At 40.8% G+C, this 25,096-nt stretch overlaps 1 long non-coding RNA gene across 2 annotated transcripts in view; it reads left to right on the top strand.

The window, feature by feature from the left end:
* LOC141479801 (uncharacterized) overlaps positions 1 to 25,096 on the top strand; it is a 70,222-nt gene that overhangs the window by 18,492 nt on the left and 26,634 nt on the right. For both annotated transcript variants that reach the window (XR_012464055.1, XR_012464054.1), the window contains exon 2: positions 20,843 to 21,099. This is a non-coding gene — a long non-coding RNA (uncharacterized lncRNA). The remainder of the gene's footprint in view (positions 1 to 20,842; positions 21,100 to 25,096) is intronic.

Genomic DNA, 25,096 nt, shown 5'->3' with positions numbered 1-25,096 from the left:
AAATGCTTATGCTGAAAAATCATACTGATTGTCAGGTTTGAGGTCCAGGTGGACTTTCCTTTCAGTTCAGTCTGGTAGAGCCCTTGATGGTGTTTGCATTCCCCTGTAGCTTGGTATTGTTGCTCACCTGAGATAATCTGGGAATATCTCATTGAACCAGTTTTCACCAGTTCTCTGTCCAGTGCACGATCTTGTCACCTGTCAGGTGAAAAAATAAAATAAAATAATCAGGTAAAGTTCTTCTGAAGCAGCATGAAGATGAAATGCAATAAGCTGTGAAAGAAAAGGATTTAGTTTAAGTGCCCTAAAGCCTTTGGACAACAGAATCATGGTAGGGCTTCTTTGTAAAAAGGGACTTGGGGTTGAAGTTCACAAATCTTAAGTAATTACTGCATTGAAAGAACACTGCATGTGTATTCATATTTAAAATACCTTGATTTTTGGTTGAAACTGGCACATAGACTTACGTGTTGGAATCTGTTTTTTAATTCTCTATGTTGCTTAAAAACCTAAAACTGGAAGTACTCTGCAAAAGGCTGTTTAGCCTTTGTATGCTCTTCTGAAATGTTAAATTGCTTTATGGGTTTTTGCATTTGGTGTGCAACAGTTCCTAGCTAGCTCTTTACATCTTTATTATATCCCCAACTGCACACCTAAGTGTTGAGCACGTGAAGGTTTTATTTAGATGAGTAAAGGTGAGCAGTGCATGGCTTGACAGCTGGAATTTCCTTAAATAAAAAAGTAAAATGAAGTAAATAAAGAGTTAAACAAAGAAGAGGAGCTCTAACAGCGTATCACTGCAGTTTCAGATAGTTATCACTAGGAGGACACATAGACCATGATATTAAGGAACTAATTGTTTACCTTTTCGTGTTAACTGGTTTGGTAGGCGAAAATTAACGTGTTGAAAAGTTGCCATATAATAATGTGTTAGTTAAGTATTTTATTTTGCTTGAAATTAAAAAAGAGAGTTGTGTAATGGACTAAAAATGGGTATGATAACATTTGGAAATCTCCCGGTGATTACTTTGTCAGTGAATCAGAAGAACGTTTATTCTCGAGGGCGTATGCCAGCCAGTAATAGATGACATTTAGGTAGAGACAATCCTTTTTTTTTTTTTTTTTTTTTTATCATTTATTTTACATTTTTTGTGCTGCAGGAATTCCTTACACCTTTTTTTCTGAAATGTTTATGCTGGCTTTTGCTGGGCAGGACGCTATGTGAGATGGAATTACCGGCTGGGATTTGATACGGTGTTTGCTGTCATCTTGATTCGTGCTTCGTCTGGTTGTGATCTTACAGTGTTTGCAAATAGCTTTTCTTTGAGTTGTCTATATGTGTTTACTTCAATTTTGATATACAGTGTCTGTATCGGGTTGAGTAATATGGAAATTAGTCTAATTGATTTAAATAGTTTGTAGACTGCCCGTGTTGCTGAGGCAAGCTGTTACCTAATAAAGATTTCAGAATCTGACTCTTTCTGTATAGAATCATTATTGATATCACACATGCAGACAAAGATGATAACTGAAGCATATGCTTTAAATAAAATGACATGAGAAAATGAAAAATGGTTTCAAATTCAAAGTTAGTGAAGGATGCATGAAAATAACACCAGATGGAGAGAAAGAGAAATGAAGACACAGATTATTAATGAATGTGGTGTGTTTCTGTTGTGTACCATAGCATCTTACAGGCTTCCCGCGTGCAAAATTCATTGCGACTTGTGCAGGTTGTGTCGCATAGAAGTGAAAATGGTGAAAATGCATCATCTGACTCTTCCAGAGTGATGATCCCCGAGACCACAAAAAAGAGCGCAGCCCAGTTTTAAGTGATTTTTTTTGAAATCTTAGTAGTGGTTTTGCCCTGGTAGGTCTGGAGAAGATTGAATGCTATTTTAATTAAAATTATTATTTGTGAAATTAATAGGTTTTTACATTGCTACGTTCATAAAATTTATTTCACTGGGAGACATTTTCCTCAATATTGAAGCTTGTTTCTATAGTTTCATTTTGTTAGACTGAACAACAAACCACTGAATCTCCTTTTGATAGAACCTGCGGTCTGGAACTGTTGTGTAGTTGCTTTATTGAAATTTCTGTGTTTGAACACAACTTGTTCACCTTCCCCTCATTATCTTTGTCAGACAGTTTAATTTTTCACACATTTGCTGGTACTCGCTGTGTTGCTTTCACCCTTACAGCAAAACGTGTTTGTTAATTTTCTTGCAGACGATAGTTCCTACCCATCCTTTTGTATTCTCTAGGCTCACTTGACTTTATTATTATTTTTTGTAGGAATTGGTCCCTGCTTTCTAACAAAAACTTGATGTTCTGCATGAGACGTTTAGTGTTGAAAAAATGAGGACCCAGCCCGCTTCCAGGCTCTGGTATCTGTGCTGACTGTGAACGAGTCTGGGCGTTCTGCAGATCTGGGGCTTTAGCCCCCTGGGTCATTTAATTCCTCATAATTTTAGTTGAATTACAAGTTTATTAAAGCAGCGTTTTTTCCCTGAAGCATCACTGCTAGGGACTCCGCAGAGATTTTTCTGTATTTTGCAGAACTTTCTGGAAGTCTGCAGTAGGACCTGACTCAGCAAAGTTGGGTGTTTTTTTTTTTTTTGCTATGTAAGTTCTAATGACTGAGGCTTCTCAGTCTGTCTTTATGAGTTTTAAAAGACCTGCTAGTCACTCATCCTAAAAAATAGCCTAGAATACTCTAAACGATGATTGAAATATGAGCAGAAACACTGTATAATTCTGCTTTTATATCATTAGGCGTCTGCACCCCTTCTGTAAATGATCTAGTTACAATTTTGAGAAGTTTTGAGCATAGAAGGCAAAGATCAGACCCAGAGAAAAAGACTGTCAGACCCAGAGAAAAGACTACCATCCTTCAGTGGGGAGGATGAGACTGCAACAATTAATGTTAATTGTAGAGTGTTCAAAATAAGGGTTGTTTTTTCTTGGGTTTTTTGCCTTCTTTTTTTTTTTTTTTTTTTTTTGTTGTTCCAAAAGTTGGATGAAACGCTGTGTACTGCGGAGTTGCGCTGGACTAACGGAATGAGACAAACTGCTTTCAGAATGAATAAATGCTGAAGTTTAGTTCTTGCTCATACTAGAGAATGGCTGGGAGTAATATCAGAGTATTAACACACAGAATAATTACAGTATCACTGAATAGTTGGAGTGTTCTCCAAAGGCAGTGCTGCGTTGGTAGGGAAGTAAGTTTTAGATTATTCAGACCCTTTAAATTAGAAAACTGCTTGCTACATTATACTGAATTACACCAATTTATTTGATTAGCTTTTTGTTTTACAACGTAGGGATTTTTAACCTTTGACTAGAAGCGAATGACTTCTAAAGGACTCAAGGTGTCACATTAAGATAATGATTCAGGTTTTGATAGAGTTACCAAAACAGATCAATACTGAGATCTTGTTTTGTGAGGAAAATCAAATTAACTAATGTCTCATAAATTCAGCTGTGAGACGGCAGATTGACGGCTGGCACGGGCTGGGAAGAAGGATCAGGGCAGGGGAAGAGGGAGGGAGGCGGGAGGGTAAAGCAGGCAACCATCTGATGGGCAGACACTTTAACAGGAGGCAGTACTGCTGTGAATATTAGTATTTTAGCGTAGCATGTTAGGATACAGGACGCATTTACCACTAGGAGCGTAGTCATATGTGAAATCCTCATTTTTGCAGCATTTAGACTCCATTACAACGGATCTGCCAGACTGGCATTTTGCAGCCGATGAGGTGTTACAAAGAGCAAATCAAATATGAAGCAGCCTCTTCCTTTGGCTTCGGAGCTGTGTAACGTGCGCTGGAGAAAAGGGCTCTTGGTTGAAATGAGGCAGGGGCTGAGGAAGTTCAGAGGTGTTGAAATAAAGGGTTGTTACAGATCAGCTTTTCTCAGCTGGTTGCCAAAACTTAAATGCTTCCCCAACGTAGTTGCAGGTTTATTTGCAGAACATACTGAGGATGAAACATTCATTCTTCTCTAATCCGAAGACCAAAAGAGGAGGAGAAAAAAAAAAAGTGGCAGGTTTTCTTTGTCTCCACAAACACAAGGAATTTTACGCTATCATTTGAGTGAGTAATCGGTTCGATTTGGTACTCATTTGCCTCGGTGTGGAACTGCAGAACTCTTGTCAGCACTGATGGAAAACTACAGAATCGATGGAAAACACTGTCTTTGCAGTGGTGCATTGCCCAAGTTGGCATCGTTTATGTGGTAAAGGCGAACAGAATCGGATCGTGGTGTAGAATTTGATGTACCATCTCCCTTACTGCCAATTTCTGCTCGTATGACCTTAAAAGTAAGAAACGAGTTCTGCATAATTCTAACAAAACTTCTAGGAAATAGTTTTCATTTATCTTTTTCAAAGATTGTAAGGATAAATCAGAAACCCTACAGTTTATTTCACAGTCGTAGCAAACACTTAATTGAAGGGTTATTTTAGCTTTTTTTCCAGAAGTAAATTTATCTTCATATTGCTATACTCAGTACTCAGTAGTTGGTGAATTTTTTTTTTCCTAATGCTTTACATTAAAGCCTTTTTTTTGTCGTCCCCCCTCCCCCTTCAGTCTTTTTAACTGAAAAAGATTTTCATTGCTAAATGGATTTTCTGATTTTAAGTGCCACAAGCGATAACAGCATTGGGATAACAGATGAGTTCGGGAATGACAATTAACTATATGTTGTGATGTTGTCAATGGCAGAAGATCATCTTTTGCTTTGACCAAAAAGGTTTGTTACAGCAGGAAAGCAATTTCAACACCAAATGGTGTCTGTCATGTCTAAACAGTCGTGTAAATAGTTCTGAGAGCCGGAGCAAAGAAATGAGTATTCTGTTCTAGGACACAAGCTTTATCTGAATCAATCTAATGTTAGATTTTGATAGACACCAAGGGTACAGGAGTTGCACAGAGCACCTTTGGTTGCAAGAAGAGGGTTTTTGTACTTAGTTTTTAAATGTTTTACAGGAAATGTTAGATGCTGTAGTCCAGCGTAGTTGAAGATGGACGATAATTGAACCAACGTGGGATTAAAGAAGACTTTACTGTCTGTTCGTGTGACCTGTTTTAACAGCTCTTAACCAAACAGTGGAAAAGTACACAAGTGAGTCTGTAGACGTTTGGCAGCCGGTATCTCCAGAAACCTTTTCCAGAGCCTTCATTTGTTCCTGTTAATTTGCATTAGCTGGTATCACTTTCTTGAGTTTGATTACAGTCTTGACATATTCCTCGGTTTTAAATCGAAACAGAGAGTGGCAGAAAAGAGAGGGAGAACCAAGGAAAGAGCAGAGTATTCATCCCTGTGTATTGTAAATAGAATGGAATAGAATGCTTGTGTATAACTAAACAGAATAAATGCATGTGAAGTAGAAATGGGGGCTGGAGTCTGTTCAGTGCATGAAGGTTGGTCGAGTGGTTTTTTTCCGACAGAAACAGTGCAAATTGATGTACAAACTCCATTTATTATCAGTTATCTCGGAGCTGTTGGCCACCGAGGGTGAGGCTTGCACAGCTTGCTTCTCACCACACTACTGATAACTTTTAATGGGATTATGGCTCCATATTTCAAAAGATGTCTTGAAATTCCTTGAAGAGGAAGGTGACTGACATAAATGTACCCAAACAGGAAAGGAAGGATATTATTCCTGGTATTGTTCAGGGTATTTTTCTCTTCTGCAGAACACTTGAGAAGCAGTTGAATCACTAACAGGACTGACAGGCTGGGAAGCACGTACTTAAGAAGTCAGACCCCTTGTTGACACCAGATCAAAGTCAGCGAAGTGCATGTTAAAACAGCACAGGATCTTTTTCTCTGTCTTCGTGTTTCAAATACTCTGTAATACATGATTTTCATATTTGTTTGGTTAAGAAAAGTTTAGAGTTGATTGACATTTGGGTTGGTTTTTTTTTTTTTTTGAGTAGAAAGCACTGCTTTGACTAGTTGGGGTTTTTAGTTTGTTTTGTTTTGTTTTTTTCTTTTTTAACCAAACCGTAACTAAAAACTTCAGAAACTGATTATGAATAGTAAAGTATTCACGAAGGTGGGATTAGGTGTTTTAATTTTGCACACTGTGTTACGTGGGTAACATACAGTCCAAATACAAGAAGAAAATATAAAAAGGTCAAAAAGACGATCTGAGCAGGTAAAATTTTGGACTAGATTGATTTTAGAATGTAATTCCCTGTTTGTAAAGAGAGGCCCTGGAATTTCAGGATGCTTTAGGCTGACCCACTCCCCCCATACTGTAGTGTGAGAGGTCACAGGTAGGTTGGTTTTGAACCCCTGACATCCCATTACAGTGTACAGTTCTACTGGTTGTAGGTCACTGAACTGTCATGGACATAAAGATTAAATGAGGCAAATTGCTGCATGTTGTGCGTAAGAGAAATTGCACTTTTCTACTGGCACTTACTACTTCTTTCTTTTTTCTAGAGTTCTTGCCTATCTGTTGTTTCCTGGTTAGATATAGAAAGACTCAGCAGTTTCAGGAAATAAAATCAGATGTGATGGTTCATTTCTCTCATGGAATGATGAAATACCGTCTTTTCAATGGAGGGAGGTTGTGGTCAGACTGGGAGGGCAGAATGTCTTTGTCCTTGGCGTCATTTCCTTGGCTGACGACCATGGGGTCAACATGTCTTTTAATTAACATTGTGAGCTTGTGTATATCATTTTTGATAAGAGAAGTAGAAGTTAAATCTTCCTTTTGCCAAGGTTTTCATGTTCTGGACAAGAGCGTGCCTTGAACCCTCTCTAGGAGAAGCCTACAGTTGCAATGGGATTGATCCCTCTGGGAACAGCAGCGCAGGTGAATGAGGTGCCGGAGCAGGTCACTACAGACCCTTCACTGTCTGTAGTGGAGGGTTGCCTTCAGAAGTTTAGGATGCGATTCCTTATTTTCTCATGTAGACACTGGATTTAGTGGATTTAGCACCATACTGAAGGCTCCACTATTTTAACTAGATCTCCTTTACATACAGTAACTGCCTAGACCTGACTCGGTTTAGATGTGGACACCTACATTATAGAAGTCAAGCAAGGTAAATTCCAGTCCCCATATTGTGTGATTCAGTTACTGGGCTTTTTAAGAAATCTGGGTAGTGTTTTTCTTTGGAAATCTGTAGAATCCAGGGCCTTTTTGTCCTCCAAAATGAAATCAATATATGCTCAAATAGGCTTTTACAGAACGGAGAATTATTAATATCTCATAGAATCACAGAATGGTTTGGGTTGGAAGGGACCTTGAAGATCATCTAGACCAACCCCCTGCCGTGGTCAGGGACACTTTTCACTGGACCAGGTTGCTCAAAGTCCTGTCCGATCTGGTCTTGAACCAGGTCACTTCCCTGTTTTTTTTCATGTGCGTTTAGGATCTTGGTTTGTATGTATTGAGCAGCTAGAGGGGAATCGTGGAATCATAAAATGGTTTGGGTTGGAAGGGACTTTAAAGATCATCCAGTTCCAACCCCCCTGCCATGGGCAGGGACACCTCCCACTAGACCAGGTTAGAGTTTAACAGCACAGACTAGTTATATTCTAAATACATAATAACACCGTGCTGTCTGCCTTGGTCACTCTACCGTTAAAATCCTAAAGATAATCTTCATGAGTTTTATTCTGCTCTTGTAATCGAAATCTGCGATGCAGTTGACTGATAGTCTTAAAGTACTCGTATGGATTGATTAAAGAGATGGTGGATTACAGGGCTGTGTTCTGATGTTCCTGAGTGACTTCGCCATCTCTGAAAATGCTGCTTGCTGTTGAAATAATGGGGGGAAAAAAAAAGTTGAGTCATATTGGTGGAGTTAGTGTACATCTAAACGTTACTATAAAAGCTCTTAAGTGCTGAAATGATGAAGTAGGATCTTTCCTACTTTGTGCTTGCACCTAGTTGTAAATGTTAGAACAGAATAGAATAATTTCCTTTGGAAAGTACCTACAGTGGTCATCTAGTCCAGGTGCCAGACCAATTCAGTGCAGACAAAAAGTTAAAGCATGTTGTTAAGGGCATTGTCCAACTGCCTTTTAGACACTGACAGGCTTGGGGCATCAAGCACCTCTGTAGGAAACCTGTTGCAGTGTTTGACCGCCCTCTTGGTAAAGAAATGCTTCCTGCTGTCAACTCCGAACCTGCCCCGGTGCAGCTTTTACCTATTCCCACTGGACCCCAGGGAGAAGAGCTCAGCATCTCCCTCTCCATGTCCCCTCCTCAGGACACTGTAGAGAGCAATGAGGTCACCCCTCAGCTTCCTTTTCTCCAAACTAGACAAGCCTAAAGTCCTTCCCGCTCCTCAAACTCCAGCCCTTTCACCAGCTTTGTTGCCCTCCTCCGGGCACATTCAAAGACCTTCACATCCTTCTTAAATTGTGGGGCCCAGAACTGCAGGCAGTGTTTGAAGTGAGGCCACACCAACGCTGAATACAGTGGGATAGTCCCCTCTTTTCACTGGCTGGTTAATGCTGTGATTGATACACCCCAGGATGTGGCTTGATGCACCCTGGGATGTGGCTTGCCCTCGCTGTTGGCTTGTAGGGAGCCTGCTGCCAACCAGCACCCCCAGGTCCCTTCTGCAGGGATGTTCTCCAGCCACTCCTCTCTCAATTTATACTTGTGGCCAGAGTTACTCCATCCTAGGTGCAGAATCCTGCATTCGGTCTTGTTAAATTCCATCCCATTAATTGTAGCCCAATGCTCCGGTCTATCTAGATGCCTCTGCAAGGCTTCTTGTCCCTCAAGAGAGTCAGCAGCACCTCCCAGTTTGGTATTATCAGCAAAGTTGGTGATGGTGCCTTCAATTCCTGCTTCCAGATCGTTGATAAATATATTGAACAGGACTGGTCCTAGAATTGAGCCCTGAGGAACACGACTAGTGACCGGTCACCAGCCAGATGTAGCCCCATTCACTGCCATCCTCCGAGCCCTTCCCTTCAGCCAGTTCTTCACCCGGTGCACCATGAACCTGCTTATCCCACAGTTGGACAGCTTGTCCAGCAGGATGCTGTGAGGGGATAGCATCAAAAGCCTTACTAAAATCCAGAAAGAATTGCATCCACCGCCTTCCCTTCATCCACGAGGCGGGGGACCTTATAACAGAAGGACATCAAATCAGTTAAACAGGACTTTCCCTTGGTCAACCCCTGTTGACTGTGCCTGATGATTGCATTCTTCTTTAAATGCATTTTTCAGTGATACCCAGTATAATCTTCTCCATAATTTTTCCAGGAACTGAGGTTACACTCAGGTCTGTAGTTTCCTGGGTCTTCCTTGTTATAAATTGGAATAACGCTGGCTGCTTCCAGTCAGCAGGGACTTCCCCAGACTTCCAAGACCTCTTGAGGTGGGGGTTCCTGGGACGTTCTCCCAGCAGAATCAGTGCAGTTCTGCTGGTTTGACAGTAGGACTTCCACAAAGGTTCTGTTTCAGCTATTCCCAGGAAGCGAGTGCCTCTTGGCTGGATGGTGCATCTCTGACACATGCTGATATTTCTCCTTGGCTGTTGGTGTAGGTTCTTCTAGAATTATTTTCTGCACAAGTAAATGTCTCTTGCGGATAGTTTAATTACCATGGATTATTTTAGGTATCATATTGATGACATGGGTGAGCAGAAGGAAACAGAATGGGGTTGTCATGACTACTGTGATTTTTTTTTTTTAATAAATTTTTGTACTTCCATTTAAAAATATTTTTATCTCAAATTTTTAGGGATTAAAAAAATATGCTTTGCTGATTGTAAATTACCAGTCATACTTCAGACTCACAGAATCTCAGAATCTTCATGGTTGGAGGGGACCTTTGAGATCATCGAGTCCAACCGACTCTCCCAATTCTAGCAGAGGCAGGTTTTGAAAAATCTTTTTCTGGAGATCACAAAGGGTGAAAAGAAAAAGCATTCTCTCAGCAACTTACATAAGGGAAAATTGGGTTAGTTTAATACTCACATGATAGTTGAGTACGATTTATTTTGGTGCTCACACAAGGGCGTGATTGGTTTCAAATCAGGTGGTTTTGCATAGAATTTCTCCAGAAATTTTTTGAAATGCTGGTAGGTTTTGCTTTAACTAGTACATTTCTGTGAGCTTGCGGCTACTACTTCTGACAATAATTTCATTGTTTCATTTAAATCAATGTAGTTCCTTATTTTCCACGAGCAAATCTTGCAATACTCGTGCCTTAGTTGTGGTTAGAAATGAGTTTGGTTTGTGGAACTGATTCAGACCCATAATTACCGTGTAGCAAAGAGAGGACTGAAGTTATTTAAGTTATTTTCAGTGATTCAGGAGGTCGAATTAACTTTTTTATGACTAATCGAGTAAACATATTACTCTAATGCATAAGAGTGAATGTCTTTTTGTTTTCTGGGTATATTCATCCCTGACCTTTGCATTACTTGGCCCGTAGACACGATAGCACAGGGACGGATGCGGTTCAGAATTCCCGTACCAGCAGTACGTTGTCAGCGTGGATCAAACCGGAATCATTTCACGGTGAACAACTCGGCTCTGGCTTTTAAAACAGAAGAGGAATTCTCTATTTTTTTAAAGTATGTCCATTTACAAAAATGACTCGACTTACTTAAATCTATATGCTTAGGGATAAATGATGTGATTAGTAGTTCCCTACTGAATTTAAGTTGATTTATGCCTCTGGCCTCTTTCTTATATGCTTCCTCAGCAGTACCAGCGATGTCTGCAGCGCTCTGCTTTGATTCCCAAGCTAGTTTTAGCTTGTGTTGATACAACCAAATCAGCCCAAGCTGCAGATGGCTTAATTTGTCCCGTTTCTCAGCCTAACAAATTAGCCCTTGATGAATTGCCTGTTAGATGAGTAGACTGCCACTTGTCCCTGAACTAGCTCAAGCTCCTTCTTAAACTGTCTGGCAATCAGTGCTGGCACTAAACAGTAGAAAAATTATTCCTCTGTCATTGCTTGGTCGCTGGTGCCTCTAAATATTTTCTGTACTTTTACTGGACACTGGTGATTTCGGGTATCCATTTTGTGAAAGAATGAAATGTCTTTTCTGTTTAAGGGTTATTAAAAGCAACGCTGAAAGATTTTTTTTTTTTTTTTGTGAAACCTAGTTAATATTATTGAACAATATAAACGATAGGATAAAGAGGTTGGTGTAACATTGGATTTTGGTGCTGTGCTGGTTTATCTCCAGTGTAAGCTACGTGCAGCTCATTCTGCTGAGGAGCTTGTGTCTGAAATCCCACAACTGAGCCACTTGAAAGAGCAAACCTACGATAGAGGATGTGAAGTTGTAGAAACTGTAACAGGACTTTAAAGACTCCTGATGGTTAAGGTGTTTTTGTGCGGTGTCTTCATTTACAGTAGCTGTTTACGATTGGTTTTCAAGGTCTAAAATGCCAAACAGCGATTAGGTGCGATAAGTGATCATCTTGGATCTCCCAGCGCTTGTTTCACATCCTGTGTATTGATGAGCGTTCTCCCCACTACCTGACCGCGCTTCTCCAATCCATATTCTGTCTCTCTGTGTTGGATTTTAAAGTGCAGTTTGCCAGCGGTGGTGATTAATTCCGCTTCGCTGAAAGTCATACAGAAAACAGGAGAGGATTTTAAATAATCTTGATTCCTTGCCCTGTACCTGCCTGCTCCATTTCTACTTCTCTGACAGATGTTGCTACGTAAGTTAACTATCTTGTGGTTAAATGAGCATAATCCTTATTTTAAAATGAAAACAGAATTTTGGCAGAAGTTGGCAGCATGAGAAAAATGCTCCTTCTTGCCCTGAGAGGATTGGTTTTTTCCAGGGGGGGTGTGTATACGATGGAGGCTGAAAAAGAGAGAAGTGTGTGTGGGCATTGGCAGCCGGCCACGCTCTTTCAGGCCATGCACTGTGTCATCTCTCCCCCTTCCTCCTTTCATTGCCTTCCAAAATGTATAGGCTTAGGTATATATAATAATACACGTATTTCAAAATTGTGTTAAATGAGCTCATCTTAGTCACTCAGCAGTTATGAAACGCTGCCAAGTGCTACATGTCTTGAAAATTTATAGATTTTTTTTTGGTGTCTGTGTGCAAAGGATGAAATACTATACAGTTAGTGAGGCAGAGAGAAAGCGTCTTCCTTCACCCATAACGTACTGAAGCATGAAGAAAGATGCTGAAAGCCAGGATTTTGTATTTGACCCTCCTACTTAGTGCTCCTGAACGTGAAGATTCCTCCTCGCTGAGGCTGGCTGCTTGTGGCAGGCAAAATTATAATTTCCCCACGTTGGCAGCTGAGAGTTTTGACGAGGTCGGTGACCGGTTCTAGCACAGCGTGGCTCCTTCTCCATCACCGCCAGCTCGGGAGCAGGAACAAGTGAGACTTCTGCTGCTTCCCTTCTAACGAGGTACGAATTCCAGATCAAATGGTAGAGCTTCTTCTTGCGACACGAAGAAATCGCGTTCAACCCCTGGACCTGTTCCAAGCAGGGATATTGTTAAATTCGACTCCGTTGCTTCCAACTGTTAAAAGCGTGCTGATCTGACATAACCAGGGAGAGAACTAAAATATATATACGTTTCAGAGGCACAAGGCAGAAGGAGCTGTTAGATAATTTAGTCTGACATTTAGAGTGTTGCAGGTCATTACATGTAGCTGTTACTCCCGGTTTTGAGCTCAGTAGCTCATGTTTGACTGAAAAATTAAAAGGCGTTTGTTGAAAATATTTTTCAGGAAGGCATGCTGTCTTTGAAGTTACTTAGAAATGAAGATTTTGACATCTCTTTTAGTAACTTGTTCTATTGGTGAAACAGTCTGTGTTCTCTTCTTTTTTTTTTTTTGTCGTGTTTTACTGCATCTCTAACTTGAATATGTCTAGTTTCTACTTTTCTGTAGTTTCGTGGGAATTTTAAGCTGGTGTCAACTGGCAGAGCTGCTGACAGAAGCAGTCGGCTTCCCCCCGTCGCTTGTCCTTGCTTCGATGCCAGCTGGTCTGGCTGGAGTGCTGGCCTTTGGTCCTGGCTTGGTCCTTCTACAGCTGTAGAGTGAATCCACTGAAGAACCAGCAACAACAACAGCAAATTCAGATTTGTACGGGGTCAGGACTGAGATCCTGCTCGTGGCACAGCTGCATGGAGGGTGCTGTTACAAACGAGGAGGTGGAAACAGGCAGGGATGAGAAATAGGTGAAGCTGCCTGTTTTGGTGGCTGTCCCAACAGCAGATGGTGAAACTGTGGAGTTACTTTCAGCTGTTGGTTCTTGGCCATTTTCTCCTAGGAATAATCATGTTCTAAGGGTGGCTCTTTTTGCTCCGTAGCCAGCAGCATGTCTCTGCGTCTGGGGGTTGGTCCTCATGGTCTTAACATCATGACTTCAAAACCAGGTGCACATCAGAACAGTGGAATTAAAAGTGCAGTTACTTGATGTAGCAAAAGCTGTTCAGAAGCAAGTATTGTCAAGGTAGTAATGTTAATTTTGTTGATAAATTGTGTTGTAGTAATTGGCAACTAATAATCAAGGGAAAAAGGCTTTGAACTGTTTTACTAGAGGGCTTATATGAAACAAATTAGTCTCAGTGTTAGCAGGTTGAAAGTGGAAATTCCCAGTATGCGAGGATGATGTTTAGTAAATGTTTTTTCAGGAAAAAAACCCTCAAGTCTCAAAGGTACAAATTGATATATGTTAGGTAATGGGAAGTCTTAAGACCTGGCTGTTGAAGAGTACCTAATATTAAACCGGGTGAACTTAACGGTAAATAAAAAGTTGTTTGTGATTTTTTTTTTTCTCTCTTGTGAGAGCAATTGGTAGGAAATCGCTGTTCCAGCTCTCATATTTTGAATACTCTATCATGCATTTTAGTAAGAGGAGAGCATCATCAACCTTTATAAATCCGAGAGAGATGTACGTTACACTAGTGGTGTAGAATTCCTCTGTAGTCTGAGGAAGGGGTGCAGTTTTCTGAGATGGAGAAGGAAAGAGACGGAGCCGCGAAAAGCGAGATGCCAGGGACGAGTCAAGCCCAGCAACACAAGATCTTCCAGTCTTGGCAAGGGAGTGGCTCCAAACCTACGCTGTCACCACAAAACACTGTGATGGTTGTCCCCTGTGCGTGAACTAGAACGTCAGAATATGTACCAGTCTTCTGGGGCATCACTTACTGATGTTATTCTCTATATAAGGAAAAAAAAAATCTCTTCCAGATACTGCTGAAAGTGTTGACTGATTTTTTTCTAGTGCTGTCAAAATACTTTTTTTTTTTTTTTTTGCTTGCATTTAAGTTTACCAGAGACTCTTACTATAGTGAAAGTTGTTATATAAAATCGTGCTATATTTTCTTCCCAAAAGATTTCCAATATTGTTTAGGCAACAGTGCTGAATGGATGAAGCGTATAGTCACTGGTTTTTACTATTCAACATACCGATCCCATGTCTCTTCTGGCAGCACAGTGCAAAACCTACATTTACTTAGGATTAAAAAGTATTCCCCTTTCTTTTGAGATGGATTTGGTTTTGGGTAATCTGTGTATTATTTCATCAGGAATTTATTTCCACAGGTTCTGGCTGGTGCAGATCTCATTTTAGACATGGGAACTGATAAACACAGTTGTAGTGACTTGTATTACGAGAGGACTCTGTTCAGAGAAGGACAGTGGAGCTGGTGAGGGGTCTGGAACACAAGTCTTATGAGGAGCTGCTGAGGGAGCTGGGGGTGTTCAGCCTGGAGAAAAGGAGGCTGAGGGGAGACCACCTCGCTCTCTACAACTCCCTGAAAGGAGGTTGTAGAGAGGTGGGGGTTCGTCTTTTCTCCCAAGTAACAGGCAATAGGACAAGAGGAAATGGGTTCAAGTTGCACCAGGGGAGGTTTACATTGGATATTAGGAAAAATTTCTTCACTGAAAGGGGGTGTCAAGCATTGGAACGGGCTGCCCAGGAAAGTGGTTAAGTCACCACCCCTGGAGGTATTTAAAAGAAATTTGGATGTGGTGCTGAGGGATATGGTTTAGCAGTGGACTTGGCAGTGTTAGGTTAATGGATGGATTTGATGATCTTCAAGGTCCCTTCCAACCTAGAGAATTCTATGATTCTTTACCTTTCTGTTTTTGCTTAGGAGCTCCTAACAGCCCAGTTCATCAGAGCTGTTGCCGCCACTTAGGTAGAGAGCGAGGAAACCACTTCACTTGAGATCTGACCAATTGCCAGTGTGCATTCAATTCATAAACTTCTTCAAAGTAACCAACTGATTTGGGGCTATCTTAAATGAAGCCTCCTGGAAGTTGTCCAGCCACAATTGTCCTAAGGATGATGTTCTGCTGCAGCTCTTCTTCCGTTGTCTTTGTTTCTAGCTGACTGAGCCTCCCAGCTTTGGTACCTGCCTTCTCATTTCCCTTCATGCGGTTGTGGGTTGGCATCTGTTCTTGAGCAGTCTTGTTCCAGGCAAAGTATCTTATGTCCTGATCGTTCTTTTTACATCTCTTTTGTATAATGTTTTTTTTGTTGAGTCTCAGAAAAAAACTTTCTTGGGTGAAAATTCTCTGGCCACCTGTGGTTTTTATAGGGGAGTTTCCCATATTTCTCATTTAAAACTCTCACTTTAGGTTGAAGACAGAAAAGTATGTCTTGTCTTTTTCATCTTTGTTTCGGTATTCATTGTACAGATATATATTAGCATGGTAAACCTGTAAAATAGCAAAATTGTGGCAAACGTCAGGAGGTGGAAGAGTTTAAAGAAAGCTTTGCAGTCTAATTTAGATGCTTGTACTTCAGAATAATTTAAGAGAAATGCCTTTTTATTTACCCAACACTTGCAAGTAAACCTTAAAAAACCACTACAGTAAATTAATTTTTTTTTTTTTCACAATGTAGGGTCATTTCTTTCTTTAGAAATCTGTGTGAAAAGATGGGATTCTTGCCAACCGTAAAAGTGTTCAGAGGATTGCTGCTATTTTCCCCTTATTATATTTCAAATAGTAAAAGATACAAAATTATTGACAAGCTTTCTCAAAAAAGGTGTTCAGGTTTGACACATTTTGCTAAAATACCATTTAACTTCTTTTCACGTGGAAAATAAAGGATCTAAGAAGGGAAGACCAGTAAACAGTGCTTTTTTTTTGTTTGTTTGTTTGGGGTTTTTTTTGTTGTTGTTGGTTTTCTTGCTTGGGAAGAGTCTCAAATGATGAATTGCTTCTGGAACCTTAATCTACTGCCTTTGGAGCGGGGAGGTTTTAACTTTTTTTTTCCCAAGAGGGCAGTGGGGCTCACTCTCACTACAGTGCTTCTCTGCTGTTGTATATGTGACCTAAAACATATATATTTTAAAAAGATCGAAAACATAAAATTAAAAGGAAGTCTTCTACTTGGTAAAAGCCCTTTGTGTCCTTCCTTCGGATGCCAGAAGTAGAGTTATCAAGAAAACATCGGCTTTCTGGTTCACGAAGGAATGTGGTTGTGGCTGTGTATCAGTTTTGCGCGTATCAAATTTTAAAGATGTTTTTTAAGAGAAAAGAAATTGTAACTGGAGAAACAGCGATTTTAAAATTAAGGTCATTAAGTTTTCCAAACCTATTTATTCAGCTGTGGATGAAACCAAGAATGGGGCAAAGAACTTCGCACTAAAAGGTACAGTTGTAGCTTGAAGGTACCTTACTGACATAAACTAAGTGGGAATGTCCACAGAGGAAAAAGGGAATTAAGAACTGGGCTCTTGTTAAGTCAGGTTTTGGCAATCTGACCTTCCTTGGTCCTTTCTAAAAACCCTGATGTAGGGTGCATCAGGAATGGCACTTGAATTACTTGTAGCAGCTTTCTAGTACCTTTATAACAGCTTTCCAGTATCTGAAGGGGGCCTACAAGAAAGCTGGAGAGGGACTTTTTACAGGGCTGTGTAGTGATAGGACGAGGGGTAATGGCTTCGAACTGGAGGAAGGTAGATTTAGATTAGATATTAGGAAGAAATTTTTCACTGTGAGGGTGGTGAGACACTGGCCCAGGTTGCTCAGAGAAGCTGTGGATGCCCCATCACTGGAGGTGTTCAAGGCCAAGTTGGATGGGGGTTTGAGCAACCTGGTCTGGTTGGAGGTGTCCCTGCCCATGGAAGGGGGTTTGGAATTCGGTGATCTTCAAGGTCCCTTCCAACCCAAACCGTTCTATGATTTTGTACTTGCGTCTTTGCTGACTACGAGGGAGGAAGGTTCCCTGTTGTGTTCTCCTGGTTGCTGTGTTGTCCATCAGGTGCAAGTCTCTGGCAGGAGGGAGATTCTGGTTTTCCCTATGAGCATCTGAGCATATTTCCAAGGGGCAGCTTTTCAGAGAATGGGGTAGAGACTGGTCAGAAAGGAGCCTGCGTCGGGAATGGAGACAGAGCAGGAGGCAGTGAACAGTCTCAGTAAATGCTCAGACATGGAAACAAAGGCTTTCCTTCGAGGGTGCATAGGGATTTTGCAAAACTAGATTGTTAATGGTTTGAGAACAAGCCTGAAAAAAACCAAAATGAAACCACAGTGGACTAGGGGAGGTATTTAAAAGTCTTTTATTCATTTTGCTTTTAGTTTTACTGCTCAGATTCAATGTTTTATGTATTTTTCTAAAAACACTGAGCTCTGGAGTTTACTGTGCTTTTAGTATTCTGATGATGGTTGCTCTGAAGAAGGGTGCAGGCAGCTCCTCCAAGTGCTTGGTGACTTGGGCTCTCATAACGGTGGTGTTGGAGGCAAGATGTGAATCTGGAGACAGCTCTGGGCTCAGGGGCTGAAGGTGGAAGTGAGCGAAGATAATATGTCCTCTGAAGACCAAGACAGAAGCTTTTATTTACATTTTGAAGAGACAGTAGCATAGAAACATTACCTCAAGTCTAGAAAAGAGCTGCAGAGAGTGTGACGTCCCTTTCTTCAAGGGGTTGGTCAAGACCTCAGCTCTTGGAGCTCCCTTGTTGATCCTGGTGTCTTTGTAGCACCTGAGAGGGACAAATGTTACAGAACCGAAAAGGGATCAAAGCCAGGCATTGGATCAATGTGGTGGCTCCAATGCATGACCTTTATCTATCTATAGGGAGCAGCAAGGCAGTCCAGGAGCCCAAGAGTCAAGTCAGATCACTGGATGGGCAAGAGGCTGAACTGGGATTAAGAAGCTGGAGCAGGAGGTGTATGGCAAAGATCAGCCATTGTGCAAGCTGCTCACAGAAACAGTGTGTCTGAAGAATACGTGTCAAAATGAATATGTTTAACATAAATATGTCTTACAAATGTTTCCAAAATACATAAAAAAGAAAACAAGTGAGCAAGACATCTCTTAAAGCCTTTGAAATTACTTATTTGCTATGGGATGGTAAGGGTAGGGAAAAGATACAGTAGCTCCATCACCTCCTATAGGTGAAGACTTCAGAAGTCATCTTATTGAGAGATGTCTTTAGAAGGGTGTAGAATTTAAATCAAGGTAGAAGAAGCCTCGCAACACAACTCTTGAAATCATCTTGGGATGATACCGCACTGAGAATAAGGCAAATGGAAATGCAAAGCGTTGGAGCCTGTTAAGAAGTGGATGCTCTGTTTTTGGAGACATCTCAGTGGGTTAAAAGAGGTAACGCTGGGGAATTGGTCATGTACCAGATTTGGTCTGGAGCAATGATAGATTACTGGGAGGTGTCCCATCCCAGGGCAGGGGTTGGAACTAGATCGTCTTCAGGGTCCCTTCCAACCTAGACCATTCTATGATTAACAGTCTTAGTTCATACTGTAGATAAGGTTCTTTTGTCTACCCTGTGAGAAGCAACAAATGAGGTGATGAGTACAGTGAGATGTGCTTGAGAGTTGCGTCAAGATACCCGAGGCAGGGAATTAAAAAAATCTACCTTTCCTCAAAAGAAATACAGCCGTTTGTGATAGGTCATTTTGAAGCTTTGGAGACTCAGTCTGTCAGAGACACTTGGGAGAACTGGGAAAGAGAAAGGTTTTCTTCTGCATTAACAGGACGTGCAGGAGATTGTATCGGTAATTCTGAAGAGGAGGAACAGAGAAAGTGCTCTCAATATTCCACAGTATTTTGGCATTTCACTTTTGCAGGGAGAATCCCTACAAGATGCAAACCAAACCGAAGCTGATGGGCTGGGAGGGAGGCAGGTTGGATGAAGGTAGATGGCGAGTGTGGCTTGGGCTGGTGGGATAGGGGAGTTGAGAAAACTCATGTTCATCCTAAGTTGCATCCAGAAACTATTAAACAGGTCTCATTTCTGGAACTGCTGGGGAGTGAGGGAAAGAAAATGCCTGTTTTTGTCAACCCATCTTTCAGAAACCTTGCTCATAAAGGGGTAAATTATGTGACTGAAAAGACTGTGCAGGAGAAAGCAAGGAGAAGCTCCAAAATCCACCAGGGAAGAGGCAACCTGTGTAGGACTGCTTAAATGTTCTTTGACCTTGGTGGGCTTGGGTGAGGGAGGGAAGAAGGGAGAGAAGGAAAATTGTTTACTATTCTAATTTTTCAGTCAAGCAAGGGACTAAAGAAGGCAGGGAAGAGGGAAGTTGTCAGTACAATTTGGTGGTTATTCAGTAAGTTAAAAGATGAGTTTTAAGTGGTTCTGAGATTTGCTGTGACTTTGGAGGTGCCCGTCAGGAGCAGAGAAGGGAGAACCAGGAGGGGTAGAAGAGGGAGGTCTGTGAAATGGGTGGGGATGGACACAGAAGCAGTTGTTTGCCCTTGGGACCAAAGCAGGCTCCGTGGCGTTTTCTACAGGTCAGAAATGTGCAGAGTTGCTGGGCTGAGGGCAAGCCTGAAGGAGAGGACCTGCCCTGGAGGGACAAAGTAGGTGCTGGGGAGATGGTTCATAAACCCTTTCACTTCTGTTATCTCACTTCAGGGTTTTTTCTGGGAAACAAATACATGTTTACTCTGGTTTGTTCGAGTAAAACTCAGCTTTAGAATTAACAAACCTATTGTGACTTTGAGGTGTCTCGTTCTGGAACGGTGTAGGCAAATCCACTTCCACGGTGCTGTTTTATTTGAGGTCCTGCCAGTCAGTTTGTCAACGCCGCAAATCAAAATAAACGTATATTTGAGTGATGTCTTGAGAACGCACCGCGAGGTTGGACACGTTAATAGATCCTCCCTGGCTTTCATGAGACGGCCCCTGGGTGCGTGATTGATAGTTTTAGCGAAAATTATGTTTCTAAGGTTTACGGTGAACCCATTCCTTGTTAACAAATTGAACGTGAGAAAACAAAAAAAAAAAAAAAGATTTTTGAAAAATGGAAATTCATAACTTTGGCCAGTGACAAAAAATGTAATTAGGTTCTGCTTTGGTTTGGTTTTGATTTTTTTTTTTAATTTTTTAAACTGCAAATGGTCAGCTTTTGAAATAGAAATCAGAGAGGGCAAGGAAAATTTTCTTTACTTCTAGAAAGCTATATGAATGCAGCATGAGATGCTTTGCTAGGCTTTTAATTGTGTTTTAAGCAAACAAAACTTTCCTAGTTTTAAATGAAGTTTGAAGCAATTTGCTGTATGATACAAAATACAGTGATTCAGCATTCGTGATGAGAGCTATTTATAGTTACTCTATTTTTATTCGAAGAAAAACAATAGCACTGAATTTCAGGCGGTTTGACCAGACACTTAGGAAGGTCTTGCTTGAAGCTGAGGAAAGTCTCATCTTGCTTTATCTTGAAAGCTGAACTCCTGAGCTCCTTCGGCGTCAACATTTCAGCGCTGTCCTCCCGAAGGTGAAATCCAGTCTGTGCTGCTGGAAAGCTACATAAGCCGTATTTCTCAAAAGCCCAGTTTTTATCCTCTGTTAAGGTTCTACCAACGCTCATTGTATTTTATTTTTGAACAATTGAGCGATATAGTTCAGCTCTACTTAATTTTAACCATTTCTTTCAGGTTTTCATGACCGTTCCGTTACCCTGTTGCTGCAGCCAACGCAGATCCGAACGCCGTGGCTACAAAGGCTTGTTACTTTCTCATGCTGGATCCCTCAAATCCAAGAGCTACTTGGCAGTTTCCAAGGCAACCACCTGTGGAATAATTAAAAAGGATGAAGCGTTAGTGTGCCAGATATAAGGATTTCTTGCCTGGAGAGAGCGCTTCATTTTCTTCCGTCTTGAAGAACCAAATGTGTTTCTGCCAGCAAAGTTAAGGTAGTACAATTAAAAAGTCCTGATTTATTTTGTGGAGGTACTGAAAGTTTGAGTAGGAGCAACAATCCTAATATGACTGTATATTATTAATTTAAGAAAATTACCGTGGGTCCTTCTGTGTTATTTTTTTCTGGTTATATTTAAACAGAAAATCCAGGAGAGAGACGATGATGGAAAGGTGATGTGAGTGAACAGTAGTTGGTATCAGTAAACCAGTTGCATTAACCGTTTTGCACTTTATACCGTCTTTCCTCACAGATGATTTTAAGCTGGTAAGGACTAAAATGGAGCATACATTAGTGGGAGCATAAATATAGGAAGTGCAGCCTTCATGCCAAGTACACTGAGATTTCTTTGGCATTCAGTGAAGTGATAGATATAAAAGGAATGTAGGAGTGGGCTCACTGCAAAATGACAGTCAGAATCGAGGATCGATCTTTATACCATAGCTTAAAGGGGATGCAGTGATTTAAGTTGATGTTGAAACCGAACCGATAATCAGGTTTAGCTGCTTTGGTAAAGCAGCAGCTAAAACTATTTTGAAGACGACTTTCCCAGATTCTGAGCTGAAATTGTGTAGTGGGGAAACCAAAAGGTAAGCAAAAGAACTCGTAGAATAACAAAAAAAATAACAAATTCGGTTCTGAAAGTTTGAAATGCTGCTGCAAAAGTTTATGGGAAAGCTGTTAGGCTTTGGGTAGCTGGAAAAGTTCTTCTGAAAGTATAGTATGTTACGGGATGTATCTATTATATCTTCCTTCTCTGCCAGTCATTCAAATATATTTGAATAGAAAAATATTACTCATTTTTGACAATGAAGTTAAATGAAGAAAGCCACATTCACGTTCTTCCCATAGTCCAAATAACTGTACAGCTCAGCCTGGCTACCTAGAGCGATGCTTTTGTAAATTAATTTTAGGCGTGATGCTTTTGTGTAGTTTATTTTAAGAAAAAAAAAAAAAAATTCCTAAATTTTGAAGTAGAAATATTTGGGATGCCATCTGGGCTTTACATAATAAATTTTTCCTGCCAAAATGTTTGTGGGATTCTGTTGGGATGTGGATGGGATTTCACATTCCATCCCTTCCACAGCACAAGAGGATCATTGTTTTTTAGGTACGGTGGGTCCAAGAAGAAATAAGAATTGCGTGGTGGGAGCTTTGTGATTTGAGGGAATACAAATAGAACCTCTCCAGTAACCACTGTTACCCTTTACAGCTATTACAGAATTTCAGAAGATAATAATTGTAGGTACCAATGTGAACACAACTGCAATTTTCAACCCTAATACTTGATTTCCAGCTCATTGGTTCATTGTCACCACGGCTTAACTGTCAAATTGATTTTTCTTTCTGAAGTAATTCTTCAGGCTGTTCAGTTCCTTTCAGTGTAAAGCTGAGAAAAAGGTTTTTGGAGACAAATCCTTTTTTTCACGTGTGAAAAGAGTGTGCTGGCAAAGTTCCTGCACCAAGCACAGTGAAGATGATACAAAATTGAGGCACAGTGTGAGTAGAATAAGGGTTGTCGGTGTGTGTGGATCCAGATCTTTTGCCTTCCAAGAAGCATGAGTAACTCAAAGATGGAAGTGGATAGTTGTGACAGAGTGTATTTGTATATTTGTGTAAGAACAGGCTGCCCAGAGAGGTGGTGGAGTCTCCATCTCTGGAGACATTCAAAACCCGCCTGGACACGTTCCTGTGCAACCTGCTCTAGGTGGACCTGCTCTGGCAGGGGGTTGGACTAGATGATCTCCAGAGGTCCCTTCCAACTCCATATCATTCTGTGATTCTCTGTAATGTAATAGCAAGGTAGCAATCATGTGAAGTAGTGCAGGATTCCCAAGAGTGCACACAGAAGTTTCATCTTGAGCATCCCAAGAAAACATAAAACATGCCAGCACCTCAGTTGTTCTGTTTCGCCTCAGATGCTGGGCGTGAGATTCTTCTCTTGAAGCTTAGATTTCCAGGCCCTGCTGAAGCAGGTGGTGAACAGCAGGTAGGATGAATGTCTCCCTGAAGGTACCTGTTCCAGACCCCCTTGAAGGGCATGACTTGCCTCTAGAAAGGAATCTCTCTCTTTCCGTTGATGGTTCAGCCTGGACTGCTAATTTAGCCAACATGTGTAACGTTTCAGAAACTTCAAGCGTATAATTAGATGTATTTATACGTGAAACTCATGTATGGTTTCCCCCCCCCCCCCCCCATATTTCATTCCCAATCCAGAGCTTCCCATGCTAACTGGAGTTGCGCTTGGTTACTGGTACAACCCACTTACTCATCCTCCTTTTCCCAACTTGTATATTTGACCATGGCGGTTTTTCCAGACTTCATATACAAGCTTGTGGTTCAGTATCAGGGATACTGGACAGCCACATGGAGTTTTTTAACATAGTTTCTAATAGAAATAAAAATATGCATGCTAAATTTAGGCAGCTGGACTGTGTGAAAGAGAATACAGTGGCTGGGCAGAATTGATTTCCGATGTTCTGTATATAGCTTATGTTTTAATAATCTCTATCCCTGAGAAGCTTTAGAGGAATGAAGGGGAGTAGAAATTTAGGAGCAGTGATTTGTTCAATAGTTTCTAATTTCTTAAAGTGATTCTGTGCGTGTCAGCATAAAAGTTGTTTTTGCAGCCTTGGCTATTAAGAATTAACACTATATGTACCCATAAAAAATAAAATTTTCTTTGTACTTCTCTTTCTGTAACAGAAGATTTATATTATGTTCCATGTTGGAGTAATTTGATGTCCTTTTGTAAGGAAAAAAATGGGAAATAGTGAAACATTAATTCTCTTACAGGATTTTGCTTTAGTGATTCCATTTTTCCCCTATTTCTATACTGTCAGAAAAACTGTATCAAGGGTCAATTACGGTGTGGTAGTCTAAAAGTGTCATTAAAATATCCATTAATTTTATTAAGTAACAGTATTAACTGTTTCCTGGAATAGATAACACTTTCCTCTTGTTTTTTGGAAATCCAGGTAATTTTTCAAGTTGGGATTTTTCAAAGGGACTTTTTCCTTCTATTAAGAGGAGCCTGGAGTGAAAATATAGAGGAAATGCAGGGAAAGAGCAGTAAGCAGTAAGTCACCTTCCAGCTCTTAGAGGGAACTCAAATACCGAATGGACCCCTTATTTCAGAGGCTTGATCCGTACATCTCTGGAGGTTTTGGGGTGTATCAGGCTGGGCAGACACATCAAGCATCTCATTAAGATGTTGTAGAAAAGATTTTTCACCTTCCCAGAGAAAGAAAATAACCTCTGGCAATATCAGTCACCGGGACACTATGTGAAGTTGTGTATCCTAAGGTTTTTAGGACTGTCTCTGCTCTCTGACTCCTTGGAGATCAGAAGAGAGTTAAAATCACCTGCCCCAAAGTGATAATGAACGTTTTCCAGATGCATCGATACAGGATGCTATTTTTGCCTATCAGTACCACTGTAAAAGTTTGAAACTGTAGTAAAATGGATTGTATTCTGTTGCGTTCTGCGTAGCTGCCTCAGTGACCGGCCACTGCTCCGAGAACAGCTACAGTCACAGCAATCACAGAACCTTTTCAGAACGAGAGAACTATTTTGCTGTACTTAGGTGAGTGAGTGGTTAAAATTGTAATGATGATTTAATCGTCATAAACTGTTTTGCAGGTATAATTATCTACTAGATGATGGACCTTAAGCTTAGTCATGAGATCCCTTTCTCCCTGCCAGCTGTTGCTGCTACGCATTTTGGATATGCTTTTTCAGTGGAGTTAGAGGACTTTACCTGACAAATTATGCAAAAAGTCCAGAATAGAATAGAAAGGTCAGTCCACTTGGTCATCGTTCTAGGACCAGTTTAGCTTTCTTTGGAATCAATGAAATAACTAATAAATTATTTTTATAGCAGCAGAGTTGTTCATAGTAATATATATTTCCAAGTCCCCCTTTGTGATTTGAATTCCTCATGTTAAGTTGTATAGGACAAGAGGTAATGGTTTTAAATTGGAAGAGGGGAG

The sequence above is a fragment of the Numenius arquata genome, chromosome 2, assembly GCF_964106895.1.
Source record: "Numenius arquata chromosome 2, bNumArq3.hap1.1, whole genome shotgun sequence".
Lineage (NCBI taxonomy): Eukaryota > Metazoa > Chordata > Aves > Charadriiformes > Scolopacidae > Numenius > Numenius arquata.
This window is presented reverse-complemented; position numbering and strand designations above follow the sequence as displayed.